Source organism: Buteo buteo, chromosome 8 (genome assembly GCF_964188355.1).
Source record: "Buteo buteo chromosome 8, bButBut1.hap1.1, whole genome shotgun sequence".
Taxonomy (NCBI): Eukaryota; Metazoa; Chordata; class Aves; order Accipitriformes; family Accipitridae; genus Buteo; species Buteo buteo.
This window is the reverse complement of record NC_134178.1, coordinates 823,632-837,872: the sequence shown is the minus strand read 5'-3', so window position 1 is coordinate 837,872 and position 14,241 is coordinate 823,632.

Sequence of the window (14,241 nt, the reverse complement as noted above, 5' to 3'; positions counted from 1 at the left end):
CAGCTAGAGAAAGCGCTATCCCGAAGGTCCGTGCGGGGCTTTCCCCGGGGCTGCCAAGGCACCGCGACAGCCCGAGAGGTCCCAGCCTGCTCCTGAAGGGTGTAGCCACCTCTCCCTGCAAGTTGGCAACCTGCGCTTTCGTCAGCCAGCGTCCGTCCTGGAGAGGTTCCTGATGGATTCACGCGCGCCAACGGTGTCCGCGCGCACACCAGTTGTATTGGTGCGAGTCGTGAAACACGAATACTTCCAGTCTCCTCCCGGCCCACCCGGGTTTATAGCAAGGCCACACGGCACCTGGGATGGGGTGGCGAGATTTCCTTCGCAGCCCGTGTCACCAGCCTGACGGGGACAGGGTCAGGAGATGGGTAGGGGGGAGCCGAGGCTTTGAAGCGTTCCTCACGGTGACCCTGCTCCGGCCGGCTGGTGACAACAGCTTCCTGACACCCCCGGCAGGAGAGGCTATGTTTTGGGAGAGATACGCAGAAAAAAAGGTCTACGTGAAGACCGCAGAAGTGCCAGAATCCCCCAGCAGCACCAGTAGTGCCTCTCTTCTTTCCCTGGTGCTTTCCTGTGGAGAGGGAACAGTGACCAGCTGGGAGAAGGAGCGCCTCTGAGCGTGCTGCTTTGTGCGTACGGCTGAACCTTCCTGCTGCTCACCCCCTCTCTTGTCCCTGGGCCTTGTTCAGCGTCCTCGTATATTATCTTCTCCCTGTTGAGAGCAGAACTCTCTGCTTCCTCTCCTTGTGGCTCCCAGTGCTGTTTCTTCTCTCTCTGTCATTTTGAACAAGCTGTTCCTTGTCCTGTCTTTTCCATCGCACTAACTCTGTGTAACATTTTCACCCCTCCTACCAGGTCCTTCGTACCCAGCTTTTATTCTTATTAATCCATATTTTTTTAGCACCTCTCATTTGGAAAACAAGCATAGGTAGCTTGCACTGGGGAGGACGGTGAGGCTGTCAGAATTTCCTGCAATACATGGCAGAACAAGGGTTCACCGCTTTATTCTGTAGTTTTAGCATTCTGTAGATAAGGTTCATCTGCTTTAGCTCAAGAGAATGAAGCGTACTGCTATCTGTACGTGAGACAGAAAGCTTGTGGTAAACACGTGCTACTTCTTCACTAAGCAGCACTATGAAGTAGAGGTTTCAAGAGATCTAGGAACAATTGTGGACATGGTCCTGCTCAAAGGAAAAATTATATTATTATTACAAAAGAAAGCAGTCAAGCTTATCTCAAGTTCAGTGTCATCTACCTGTTCCTTCTCCACATGAAAGAAAAAAGCAGAGCAATTTTTATAATTACACATTTATAGACCAATACATTATTAGCGCTTCTGGTAGTCATAGGAAATAGTTATTTTTTTTATGGGAAAGGATCCATTTTTGTCCTCCCTGGGAAACAGTAAAGCATTGATCTACAATACCTCTGCAACTTTTTAACTTTTCATGGTATTTCATTAATATTCATATGTTTTCTCCATTAAAAACTGCTAAAACATCCCGAAATGATTAAATTGTCCCACAGAAAGCTAATGCAGAAAGCTAATTCAAGAATGAGGCAAACAATGAAAAGGAAAACATAATAAAATCATAAGCAGAGAATGACACTAGAAAATAATTTAATGAAAGGTGATTATGTAATATTTCGTCATGGAGCACCTTGCCATGTGTGACTCTACTATTACCACATCAAGGGTGTGTTGGGTGGCGGTCGGCCAAAACCCATTGTCTTCTATTGTTCTGGGTGTGATCCTGAAATGTTAGCATTTTTCGGGTTGCAGCTGCCGTTACAAATGTCTGCCGTTGGGTTAAAGACGGAGGGGAGCATCCAGCGTTCGGGGCTCACCCCAGCTCACCGTCTGTCTGCATCCAGGTGAAGGCAATCCTCGCCTCATTTCAGGAGTCAGGAGATCGCTGCCTGATTTTTCTTCTTCCCGTGCCACCGTAGATCTGACAGAAGGCAGCAGTGTGGGGGACCGACCTACAGCTGCCAGGACGGCTCCTGCCGAACAGCTTGTGGTCACATCGCTTCAGCCTCATTGCCTCTGGGGGGGCATCCACACCGTGGCACGCTTGCCCGGGTCTCCTGCATGGCACCGTATGGTGGCCCCTTAAATCGTAATAACTATGCTTCGTGTTTATTTAGTTCAAAATGCGTGAAGTAAACTGAGGCCGTGTAGCAGCCCTTCTGAGCGGCATCTGGATGGCGCTGTGCAGCGGGGCTGTGCTGCGTGCTCGGCGGCGTGGGAATCTGCGTGGTGGGATGGTGAGCTGGCTCCGTTTTGGAGGACCGGTTGGAAAGGACGGTGGCACAGCCTCATCCACGCTGGTCACAGTCGGCAGCCTCCAGGACTCTGCCCTGGCTTCCTCCTAGGGGGAAGCGGTCAGTGAGCTCCAAAGGGGAGCACAAAAGCGGGTGAACGTACTCAGATGTGAGTGACTGGGGACCAGGTCCTGGGACTGAACCAAAGAATTAAGTTATCAAACAGAACAGATGCAGCCTTGCTTCCTTTTCCATCTTTAAAACCTGAATCCCCAGCTTCACTCCAGATGCATCCTCTGGTTCTAAATATACTACACTCTGTTTGAAACTGCTCAGCAGGAACAATCCTTTTTCTCTCATTAGTCCTTCTTTTGAGTTTTCATTTGTTTTATGTCTTCCCATTTTTCTTCCTGTCCTCCCCAACCTCCTCTGATTTTCTTGCCCAAACATTTCTTTTGTCACTATTCCTCTCTTCCTTTTCTCAGGCCCACATTGCTCCTCTACATCTGTCATAAAAAATGTCTCTATTTTGCCTTTTTGCCTCCCACCCCTTCTGACTAATTCCCATTCTGTCCTACATTTTCTAGTAGTTCCTGCTTTAGACAGCAACACTGCTCCCAACACACTTTTAATACTGAGACACATGCAGTCAACATCAATGGCAGAATTAGAACAATTAATTATACTGTCAGAATCCTTCAGATGATTTGTTTCCTTTGCAGTCGTCGGAGTTTGGAAGAGAAGTAGTTTTCTAGGATCTTCCAGATGTTTTACTTCGAGCAGTGACAGAGAAATGGATTAAGAAAGTTTCATTTCTGTTTGTCATTCGGACTGCTTTCCTGCATTGTTATTTGGAAAACACTGAAGGAGCAAGATGCCAGTGAAGTTATAATGTCATTTTTCATGCTTGAATTATTTATCCTTCTATGCCATTCCTCTCTGTGCTTCCCATTATATTAATTTCCTTTTTTTAGTCCCAGGAGTAATTAGTATTACAACACACAGAGAAGCACTGCTGTAGGAAAGGTTGTATTCATTTACATAGTAAACTCCCACGGGAAAAGAGATGTTATTTTACTCTCCTGGGTAAGCCCAACTACCGTAGAGTTATTTGCACCTAACATTGATCAGTTTGAAAACTGGGAAAAAAAGAAAAAAAGATATATTTCCTGTTGTTGCTGGATCTCACTGGTGTGAAACCCAAAATGTCTGGGACCCAGCTCAGTTCATCTGCATTTTGAGATCACCTATGTCTTTCAGGTATATACAAAGGTATAGTTTTATCCAAAATCAAGGTCTCAGACTTTGTGTCTGCAAGGCTCAAGCAAATGCTCCAAACAGACGTTTTGTGAAGCCTCTGTGTACATAGAAAGCTTTTTAAAGAAACCGACCCTTTGTACGCTATGCTTTTTACACAGGCATCCTTATTCTGCTGTGTTCTATGTCACAGCACCTCACAGATAACATTCCCACTGATGTAACACTTGCCTTTTTCACAGCAGCTGAATGTTTTTGAACAACACTGACTCGTGAGCCCCTACGATTCCAAATTCTTGTCTGCGGGATCGTTGCCAGCCCCGTTGCTCCCTGCCCGCCTTTCCTTTGCTGGGTTCTGCTCCCTGCTTCCAGGTAGAAGCCACTGATTTACATCCTGTCTTTCAGACCACTCTTGCAATTTTACAAAAACCTCGGAGTTCTAATCCTCTGCCTCTCCCCGTTTTATGTCTCCCCAGAACTAAATGAGAGATTCCTGTGTATCCCTGCTAAGAGGAAAATTGAGTGGTACAGGCACAAGGAAAGACTTTGTCAGAACGATGCTACCAGCAGGATGGCAGATAACCAGTCTTTGAATATGGGCTTTTTGGAGTCCTGGGGGGGAAGAGGAGAGCTCTGTGGAAGAAGTGCCGTGGGGCGGCAGTGCAGCCCAGGGATGGAAGGGCTCCGGCGGCCGGAGGGAGCCCAGCACTACCCAGGGTCCCAGCAGTGACTCAGGCTTTTTGCAGTAGGATACTGGAGGTTGCTTAGTTACTTGAGAAATAACATGCGGGTAATATTAAGGGAACGGGCTGAAAATAAACTGGTTACTCTAGAAAGGGTGGGACTGCTTGCTTTTGCTTCCCCAGTTGTATCTTTGGTGTTTATTTCCTTTCCCTGAGCACAAGAAGGGGATGTTTTAGTCCCCCATCCGCTGCCATTGCCCCCAGCCCCCTGGCTCCCTCGGGGGAAAGAGTGCCTAGTTTAGATTTGTCCTTCAGTAATTTTGATGTTTATCTGGTTTTAATGAAGCTCATAAATTTGAATGGAGTCAAATTTGTACAACCCTCCTCCCCACACTCCCCACACCAAAGAAACACAACTGTACTGGTTGCAAAGCTTTTTTTAACCTCTGCAAAACCCAAGCCAGACCTATGGTATACAGTAAGGGTCATATATCACCCCGAGGTATGTGTCACAACCATTCTATACTAGACTCCTACGAGCTGGAGCCATTTTGCACTAAGCCATGTTGTCTCTGACAACTCTTAGCGGATTCTGATTCGTCCCTTGCTCACTCTAGTTTTGTGATGATATGATGCCACTTGCTTTAGCACACGTGCATCTGGATCCGTGTGCAGAAAACCTGCAAATAATTATAGGAGAGAGCACTACGCTTATGAAAGCAGATCAAACAAATAACAGAATTAAGGATGTTCTTTAATTGGGCTTCCTGAGCTTTGATACTAAAATACAGTCTAGCCCCTTTGTGGAGGACTCAGGAATCAAACTCATCTCTCTAACCTTCACACTTTCAGAAATTCTTTTCTTCTGCCATGATTAACGGCATTCAAAATTATCTTCGATCGTGCAACTAAGACTGCTCTAAATGCATACAGAGTGGGGAGTGGGGAGTGAATTAAGTAAGAAGACAGACTTCTGTTTTTTAGAGACGTGAAGAGTAGTCCTGCCAGTCTGACAATTTTCTGTTGGGGTTTTTTCTTTTCTTGAGGATGGTTGAAAAGCATTTAAATGCAAGAATTTGTTAAGGGAACTCGGCTAACTTTCACCAAACTGCTGAATCTCTTCTGCTAATCTGCATGTGACTTCCTGCATGAGTAGAATGTACCCTGTATTATTACTTTGTTCCTAGGCTTTAAAATTAAGTACAGCTTTGTTAGAGTTGGATTCAGCGTCACCTCGTCCTGAGCATTACAAGGCAATGGCGACACAGTGTTTTCTAAATGTTATTTTCTCGGTAACATTAAATGGGATCTTCCATACAATTTTGGCCCCAAACCTCAGAATATTTTGACTGTATTATTGGTTTACACTTGGATATTAGATTTTTGCTTGCATTACTATCAGTCAGGCAAGTCCTGAACAAGTGGCCAAAGGCAGCGCCAGCCCAAGGCTTCTCAGCAGTTTTGGGGAAGCTGAGTTGGCTAAGCAAAACTGGGAGCCGTGCCCTGGCCCAGGGGCAGAAAGGGGTGGAGAGAGGTGTGGAACTGTCCGGAAAGCCGGGCTGGTGGCTCCTGAGGTCTGGGTGGAGATGGGGAGCACGGAGAGCGTGGCCTGCCTGAGCAGCACTGCTGCCCCGTGGACTTCTCTGCCAGCAGCAGCAACCAGCATCGCTTTCCAGGGCCCTGGCACGAGCAAAGCAAGCAGTAGGGCCACGATAATTTTGTTACCTCTGGCAGTCAGCTGTCCTAGGCAAATCCCGGCTTTGCCCATGCTTCTAGCTGACCCCGCACAAAGATGATGCTTTATTCCAGCTGCATATCTCCTTGACGTGTTTCCCGTGCTTACAAACCCTGGGAGTCTTTCCCTGAAGGGCCAATGTGTGCTGCAAACATAGACTTGCTTGCAAAGATATTTGCTAAAGAGTAATTCTCTGTAAAGCCACAGAGGAGGGAGGAAGAGGGGAGTGTCTCTGCAGAAAGCAGCTGGTGGAGGCTAGGAAGGGTTGCCTGTGTACCTACCATCTTGATGAGAACAAGATTTATCATATTGGTCTTCTCCAGATGCAATCAAAATCAGTGAGAAGCTTCCTATTGATTTCTCTATGTTTTCAGTTAAACCCGTTGTGTATCAATATGTGTGTACCTGCAGTCAAACATACAAGCATATAACACTTTGACATAAAACAGGCAAATCATTAAAAGATTTTAAGATGGTGTGTCCTATGTTCAGAGTCCAGAAGCACATAATTAACTTCAGCTGTACTTAAACAATGAGTAAACACAAAGAAGAGTTCGTGTTTGAATGCAAACTAATTTTAAGTGTTTGTTAATTTTACAGTGTCTGCCAAATAAGGCAGAGTTTGTGTATTTTTTCTGACTAACTTCAACAGCTTTAGAGTCCCATAAACTTTATACAACAACTATGCCTTAGATTGTTTTACTATACAGTTACCGCATCCCTTTGCTCTACTTTTTCTTCAAGCATCTGTCTCCTATTTCGTACAACAAGCAGTGGTCTCCCAGATCCTTTGCCAGCTAGACTCCAGTATTCGCTTGCTGGTGCCATATAATGCAGCTGATGGCAGATTTTCTTTCCCATTAGAAACGTCAACAGTCACTCACTTGTTTTAAATTATGTTTGTTGGAACATTTCCCATTTTTTTCAGGTGGTTATTTTTTTTCCTCAAACAAAGCTAATACTTCAAGTGGGTCAACTATTTTGATTTACATATTAGCCAAATAAAACAAATGTGCAAAATTCTGCTTGCCCATTTACCGGAAGCAAGTACATTTTGGTGAGGAAAGGAACTATGTGAGTTGGATGGAGTGGGTACGGGCAAGGAAAATTCATGTGTTAGATTTTTCTACAGCAGCATGACAGTAATTTTGCGCAAGGCTTATAGCAATTTGTTTTAGTCTCCTGTGAAATGGGTTCATTTTTTTTTCCATTAATTTTTCATCAATTTTTCAGTCAGAGTAGACAAGCAGACTGAGCATCTGGTTTTCACAAAGACTAGAATACACATTTTTAAGATTTGCGGTGTGGCTGGATAGATATATCCTTGCTTGTTTTTTATATGTGTTTTATATGTTGGGGTTTTTTTTCCTCCAGAATTTAACTCCTAAAAACATTTTAAGCCATTCTAATTGCAACATGTAGTCTGCTATTCAGATATTCAGCTCAATCAATGCTTTAAAGAATCTGAAGATTTACGTTGGAAGAAAGAGTTGGGTAAGCCCATTTCAGAGCGCATTATGACCGCACATCAATTTCCAATACTAACGTTCATCCCAAGAGAGTTCTAATAGGGAAAACTCAGTGATGGTATTCATGGCTGTGATGGGTTGACCCTGGCTAAACGCCAGGTGCCCACCAAAGCCGTTCTATCACTCCCCCATCCTCAGCTGGACAGGGGAGAGAAAAATATAACAAAAACTTGCGGGTCGAGATAAGGACAGGAGAGATCATTCACTAATTACCGTCACGGGCAAAACAGACTCAGCTTAGGGAAAATTAGCTCAATTTATTACAAATCAGCCAGAGTAAGGTAATGAGAAAATAAAACGAAATCTCAGAACACCTTCCCACCACCCCTCCCTTCTTCCCGGGCACAACTTCACTCCCGGATTTCTCCACCAAACCCCCCCAGCGGCACAAGGGGGACAGGGATGGGGTTTTACGGTCATCACACGTTATTTTCTGCCACTTCACCTCCTCAGGGTGAGGGCTGATCACACTCTTCCCCCGCTCCAGCGTGGGGTCCCACCCACGGGGTCAGTTCTCCACGAACTTCTCCAACGTGGGCCATTCCCACGGGCTGCAGTTCTTCACGAACTGCTCCAGCGTGGGTCCTTTCCACGGTGTGCAGTCCTTCAGGAGCACACTGCTCCAGCGCGGGTCCCCCACGGGGTCACAAGTCCTGCCAGAAAACCTGCTCCATGGGCTCCTCTCTCCGCAGATCCGCAGGTCCTGCCAGGAACCTGCTCCAGCGCGGGGTTCCCACGGGGTCACAGCCTCCTTCGGGAACCCACCTGCTCCGGCGTGGGGTCCTCCACGGGCTGCAGGTGGAGATCTGCTCCACCGTGGACCTCCCTGGACTGCAGGGGGACAGCCTGCCTCACCAGGGTCTTCACCACGGGCTGCAGGGGAATCTTCGCTCCGGCGCCTGGAGCATCTCCTCCCCCTCCTTCTTCACTGACCTTGGTGTCCGCAGGCTTGTTTCTCTTACATGTTCTCACTCCTCTCTCCAGCGGCTGTTTCTCACTCTCCCAACTTTTTTTCCTTCTTAAAAATGTTATCCCAGAGGCGTTACCACTATCACTGATTGGCTCGGCCTTGGCCGGCGGCGGGTCCGTCTCAGAGCCGACTGGTATGGGCTCGCTCTCTCTCGAACACAGGGGAAGCTTCCAGCAGCTTCTTACAGAAGCCACCCCTGTAACCCCCCTCGCTACCAAAACCTTGCCACATAAAACCAATACAACGGCTGTCTGTGAGGAATAGGCAGCAGTGCAACCAAGGGATGCACAATATTAGAATATTATTTTTACCTATTTTTCACTTGGGCAGGTTGTTGAAATGGAGGAAGACAAGACTACTGCACAAATTTGGTATATGGGGTCATGACAGTGTGGCCACCAACCGCTTGAAAAGCTAGTAAGGAAAGTCGGGCAAACAGAATTTGTGAGACAACATTTCTCAATAGCTGGAAAAGTGTTTGAGACAAGTGATCCAGCTGGCTGACCCACAGCGGTGTAAATGTTGTAGATTTCCAGTGTGGATTTTTTTATAGCTCTTCTAGGAGAAGTTTAGCTGAAAGAGTGGATCAGAAAACAGAAGCAAAGGAAACCTGAGCCAGTGTGAGTTTTCCTGTTATTTTTCCAAATTTTTTGAACACGTACATTTGGTCAGCTGTAAGAGCTCCCTCATTTGTCCTGCACCCTTCTTTCCACTTGTACAGCAGAAGAAAGGCCAGAGGTGCAAATATAAAATGGTGGTGCTTCAGGGTGTTGTATTCAACTGATTTTCCTTCTGGTTTGCCTTAATCTGATGCTCATTTTAGTAATTAGGTTCTGCACTTGGCCTACCTATAACTGAAATATTTATAAAGATTCACGTAGTCTGAAGCTTGCTTGTTAGCTATACGTTAAAGAATGTTCAAGAGCATAAATTATTCCAGGAAGGGAATGGAATAAAATACTCAACAATTTGCCTCTGGACTGACTTTTCCTGGACAGTAGATAGGAATAACTTCTTCATTTCTCCCAGCGCATGTAGTTTTGATTCAGCCATGCCCCTGTTGCAGATTGCCCGTGCCAGCAAAAAGACGTATCACTAGGATGACCAAAACATGTTGCAGAGAACTGTATGCCTTGAATCAGCCTAAATGTTTGGCACTAAAGGTGCTGTCCTACCCTCATGAGTGTAATTAATTTTCTTCTTAATACGTTAGAATTAATGTAAGCCCCACAATGACACTGAAATGAGCACTTGAGGCTATTACTGTAGCATTTTATATTAAAGACAGCTTTTTTTTTTTTTTAAATAAACTGTCAGCCCCATGAGAGCCAGACACTGTCACCCTCTGAGACTCATTACCGCTTAGATCAGGGCTACTTAACAGTTTAGTGGGACAGATGCCAGTTTGGGGCACATCTGCTGTCCATTTGCACTGCTTTCTCAACTCACTTAGACGGAATTATTGCTCATCAAAGGGCCCAAGCATGTGCAATCACGATAAGTCTGAACTGTTAGAGGCTGAGTAAAATCACCCCACGAGCTGCCAGCTGCCTTCTCTGATCTAGACTGTTACTCTCTGGTATTCTTACCAGACCTCGGTTTTGTAAGGCCATTATTCCTTCCATAGCTGGAAAACTGCTGTAACTCAGCGGATGAGCACTTAATGGAGAAGAGGTTTTTGTTAACAAGACTATCATTCAGCATCAGGAAAGTCACAGTCAAGTGTAACCCTTTGTAATACCAGACGACCAATCTAAGAATATAATGAGTCTATGAGAAATTGAAACACAAGGACCTCAAAAGGAGAGTTTCTGACAATACTTCTTTTCAAGCCGTTGTTACAAGAACATTAATTCAGAAAACAAAGGCTTGCGTCCTCTTCTTGTATGTACAAAGCTACGTTGTTATCAGTGGGATGCTTATGTGCAAGAAAAGCTGTGGATCTCTCTGCCTGCCCTGAAGGCTCCTTGAAAAATCTCTCAGCAGCCAGCTGATGAGGTTCTTAATGATCTGAACATTTGATGTTGTCAAACTGAAGTTTGACATGATTAAAAGCAATATAAAAGTAGCCAGGCTTGTTTCAGAAACCCATAGTCATGTAGTAATCCGTGTGCAAAAAGTCCCTTTGCAATTAAGGACTTAATGATACTGATTTGACTAGTCCTGTAAGAAATGGTCACTTGGGTGAGTAAAAGCAGCAGACCTGAATCCGTATATTTCAGAGCGGTGAAAAACTCAGATCATAATGAAAACTGGTTTTGAGATTACTGCCTTTTTTTGATGTTCATCGTCTTAGCAGTTTCACGTCTGTCAAACTTCGCTCATATCAGGGAAAAGCTTTGGGACTTTCAGTGGTGGGAGTAAGTCTTATGAAATTGCATGCAGGTAATGCTGGCATGTCTTGATTTATATTGCTCCCTCAAATGGAGATCCATTAAGAATAATTTTGAAAAATCCATGTTTTGAATAGATTTTTTAAAAAGATCTTCTTCTGTCAAGGAAAAGCAGCATCATATAGAGACACTATCAAAAAAATCAAGTAATCTGTATGTCAGAAGAAATTCAGATGTGCTAACACGGTCCCCTATCTTGCTAATTTGAGCTAGCTTGGGCATTTTTGCATAGCAGCTATGCTTTATTTGTGTGTGCATGTTTGCATACATAAAATGGTACATAAACAGTATAGATCTCCCTCTGAGAAATTAAGTTTGAAGGTGGCATTATTTATGTTCTCAATTGAATAATGAGAGCTTTCCGCCTTTTTTAAGCAAACTTGCTCAGAGAAGAATCCAATGCACACAAAAACAGAAGAGGAGGCAAGAACAGGGTGCCATCCACACAGAGCATAAAGTCAGAGCAAAGGCACAGAGAAAACAGGTTTCCAGTAAATATCTGTCATGCAAAACAGAAAGAATGCCAGTATTAGGAACACAAACAAAATGTGCCTCAAAGCAAACATGTACATGAAGATGTTGCATTGGCAGACAGAAGAGTACAGGGAGTACAGCGCATGAAATTGGAGAACACCTCTAAGGCCAAAAGGTGAACAGCAGTGGTGTGGTTTTTTCTTGGGTTGTTCTGTGTCAATAGCCATCCACTGTGGACAATAAAAGCCTGTGATTTCATGCAAAAGTTCATACTAGAAATAGGATTTAAATGGGAGTGAAATATAAAATAAATTCAAAATTACTTAGGGACAACAATTTAACAAAAATGCAAATGAGAAATCAGAACCATAAGGACAAATGAAAGGATTCACAGGTTTACCTGAAAAATGGTGGGGTCATCTTAAATGGTTTCATAGACATAGAAGTGAGGCATACTGTCTGAGCTCATTATTTACACTTTATGGTCATTGGAGAGAGGTAAACAATCCTACAGAATGGTTCACTTTACTCTAAAGTATCACCAGTAAAATAAATGGCTCTCTGGAAGAGATTGGTTTAGAATATGTACTTCATTTCAAATGGCCATATGTAGGTAAGAATGACGTGTAACGTGATCACAATAGAAAAGAAAGGCAGGAGTTAAACATTAGTTGGTACTAAGTAGAATAAACCAGAAAATGTTAAAGGGACCCTCTCAACCATGAAAACAAATATCTTGGGTTCAGTGTCACAACTTCAAAGCAATGCATGCTTACTATGCATCTAGGATTAGATGCAAGCTCAGAGCAACGAAAGGTTAGTAGGTGAGTTTCATAGAAGCATAGAATGGTTTGAGTTGGAAGGGAGCTTAAAGATCATGTAGTTCCAAGCCCCCTGCCATGGGCAAGGACACCTTCCACTAGCCCAGGCTGCTCAAAGCCCCATCCAACCTGGCCTGGACCACTGCCAGGGATGGGACTTCTCTGGGCAACATGTTCCAGTGCCTCACCATCCTCATTTCATCAGTGCATGTGTACTCATTGAAATAACAAAGGATATTACAGGTTTTGCTGCCATTAAATTTTTTTTCATTTAAGGAGAAACAGAAGCACAAAAAGAACTCAGGATTTTGGTGATACTCATCTTTTGCCTCCTCCAACAGTTTCTGAAATAGCATTTTCATTTCCTTTTTCATAGTTCCTGTTAAACAAGTGAAACACACAATAACTTTTTAACTGCACTCCCAATGGATTTCAGAGATTTTTTTTCTTCAGTGTGGCCAGTGCTGAAATAATGCAGATACCTTTAGTGTATTTTTTTTAAGCACACTAAAAAAGAAGAGGAGTTTTACCATCTCTTCATGCTCTGACCCTGCCAAATGCTACATGCGCTGAAATTTGCAGAGGAGTTTGGCTTAGTCTTAGAATTTGGCTTAGAGGCTGTGGATGCCCCCTCCCTGGAAATGTTCAAGGCCAGGTTGGATGGGGCTTTGAGCAGCCTGGCCTGGTGGAAGGTCTAGTAAACAAGAGATAGGGATATGTCTGATTCATAGCTTTCCAATGATGAAGCTGTATGACCGGCATTTTTTAACTGAGAATTACACCGTTTCTAAAACCCTTTAAATTTCCAGCCTCTGGTAGTTAATAACTATAATGGAAATCAGAGTGACATTCTCTAGCTTGCCAGCCAAATTAGCCCCAATCCTGCAAATACTTTTGCAGAGGCTTAAATTTACGTCCAGGAAAGCAGACCCCAATACAGGTCTGCTCATTTTAGTAAAATAAAGCATGTCTAGTGATTGCACAGTTGCAGGGAAGGAGAGAGGCAGGATGAAAGGAAATCCTAAATTGGTTCAGTCCCCTTCATTGTGTAATTTACAAATTGGATTGGAGGGAGCTTTCATGTGCCATGTGGTCTAATTTGCAACAGGATGAAATTCATCAACACCTACAAGAAGTCCTGTTTCTTCTACATATGTGAATTGGCACAAGATAACATTCTCTAAGGAACCCCTAATCCTTGGCCTTCTTACCTGAAAAAAAAAGTTATGTACAACTGGAGAGCTCACATCTAGTTATGATTTATTGTTCCGTTTCAGGACACAACTGATACACAGAAGAGCCAACTGTCCTTTTGAACACGGAACATCCTGCCTTTTCTAAGAGAAAATTAAGAAACTGGTACAGAATGGACTTGAGCATCACCTCGGGTTACTTTGAGCAGAACTGTGGGAATACCTAGTATTTGGTAGTTTGTCAAAAGCTTTGAGTCCAGACTTTTTAACCACTTCCTAGAAGCACAGAAATGTGGAAGATTAATGTCAAGATTCAGAAGTACTGTTAATATTATGTAACAAAATTGTGACTCTTGCAAATTTTGGACTTCAGGCAGTAACCTGGAAGGCTTGGGAAAGGTTTCATTTATCGCTGTGGAAATACAGATAATTATTAAGCAATACTTATTATAATCCATGCTTGAATAAAATGGGAAGTAGTGTGAAGAATCAGGAAAATTATTTTATCTTTGTTTATAGTGCTGATACGGGTATACTGTGTACTGTTCTGAAAGCCCTATGAGAAAGACAGTGAAAAAACAAGTAACTCAAAATGGTTATAATGCTTTACAGTGATAAATTTAAAGAGCACAACCTGTTTATATACACAAAATAAGCTTTTCATACATAAAATATCACCCTTGATAGTTTTACCATGGACAATCTAGTAGAGAAAAACATAACAAGAATCAATGGCCAGAAAATTTGAGCTACTAGGAAAAAAAGCACGTATGTTTAATAGCGGTGATAATGACACCCAAATAAATTACCAAGAGATGTTTGGGGTTCTGCATCCTCAAACTGAAATTGTTTGAAATGCTTTCCAGAGCTGAGCACAAGTTATTAGACTCAATATATGAGTCACTGGATGCCATTCCATGGATG